Genomic DNA, 1,889 nt, shown 5'->3' on the forward strand with positions numbered 1-1,889 from the left:
ACTATAAAATAATTTTTCTTCCCTTGTCCTGCAGGGACTTGTCCAAGGCTTGCCGTGGTTGCAGACCCCAAATTTGCAATTCTCCAGTGATCTGCAATAAACTCATCTTTGCTGAAGAAATATCTGGCAGCGTATTTGTTTTAGGTCAACAATAGCTCCCTCTGTTTCTAGACTGAATATGTGGAAGAAGATGCATTTATTCACTGGAAGTACCCAATAGGTGACATAATTTCCTGGATTACTCTCCAGTTATTCACATAACAGGGATGTCTGCAATATAGAATTCCCACTACAATTTAACTATCAAATTAAGATGAATATGATTTTTATATATCTTTTCTGTGTACGTGCATGTGTGTATTTAAGTTTGTTGAAGAAAGAGAAACAAGTACATGCTTTGTTACTTGAGAATCCTCTATTGAAAGATTGAACCCAGGTTAAACCATCCTCCTGGTTGTGTCACACAATTCTAGGTAGATCAGGCTATAAGAAAGTAAGTCGTGTGTCTGCTTTTGCTAATCCTACATGGACAAACTCACTTCATGTGAGCTGCAAGACCCATGTCTTGCAAGATCCCATGTCCCTATCTTTTGAAGAAAAAGATTTTTGCTTTATTCTCCCAGGCCTCTCCTGAGTCTCAGAAGACTGGCTTGAGAGTTAATGATTAGGAAATTAAAAAATGCAGAAACAAAGGATACCTTTTGGGCCAGGAAACTGGTAACAATTTAGACTCTAAATCAGCCACATATCAGAGTCACTGAACTCCCCATTCTCTGAATGATATAGATAAGAAGGACTGACAACATTCCTAAGTTGTTTTTACAGAAACCAGAACCCCACCAGATGAAAACAGCTAACCAGAAACATGAACACCCCAGACCAGCTGGGACCAAAAGGTTGATGATGTTGACTTACAAAACATCACTCTGTTACCTCATCACCAACCAATCAGAAAAATATCCACGAGCTGATCAGGTACCCTGCAATCCACAATCTTAATATTGCCTTTAAAAACCCTTCCCTGAAGCCATCAAGGAGTTCAGGTCTTTTGAGCACTAGCTGCCTGTTCTCCTTTCTTGATGCCCTGCAACAAATATTGCACTTCCCTTCACTGTAACCCAGTGTCAGTAGATTGGCTTTGCTGCATGTCTGGCCAGTGGATCCAAATCCAGGTTAGGTAACACTGTTATCAGGTACTGTGGCTATGTGCACATCTGTGGAAATTGAGTGAAAATGCAGATATCCCCTTTGGTTACTTATATATGCAAATTATTACAAGTTTATTCTTAATCAACTTAATAAATGTTTCAATAAGTACTTGTGACTTACTGGTTTTGTCAAGGTACACAATCTATTTCCCTGTGGGTTCTGCTACAAAGATAATTCTAATCAACTAATTTTTTGAGATGAGCACACCTAGTTGTGAAGAGTTAAACCACTTCCTCAATGTCAAATAATCCAAGAAAGGATTAGGAACAGAATCAAGTTTTCTTAATTGTCTTTAATTTTTTAAACTTAAAAAAAATATCTAACAAAGAACAGGTAGAGTACTACACCTAGGACAGTGTGCTCTCACATCTCTAAATTAACCACATTTAAACCCATAATTTTTCCCACCTTAAAGAATGCTTTCACTTCTGGTTCTACAATTTCATTTACTTGAAATGCCCATAATATTTAAGACATACTATAGGTTAAAAAGAGAAATAGTAATCTCAAGTGGCTGTCTCACTTTATTTATTCACGCTCAGGGGCATAACTTTCAAATAATTTATAGTTCCTATATTATAATGTCTATAGACAATAACATTTCTTAATACTTATCACCATGACAAAATGTCTTAATATACTAGAGGAAAAAAAGCATCAAAATTCTTCAAAGCCCTGTT

This window comes from Neophocaena asiaeorientalis, unplaced genomic scaffold (assembly GCF_003031525.2).
Source record: "Neophocaena asiaeorientalis asiaeorientalis breed wild unplaced genomic scaffold, Neophocaena_asiaeorientalis_V1.1 scaffold255, whole genome shotgun sequence".
Lineage (NCBI taxonomy): Eukaryota > Metazoa > Chordata > Mammalia > Artiodactyla > Phocoenidae > Neophocaena > Neophocaena asiaeorientalis.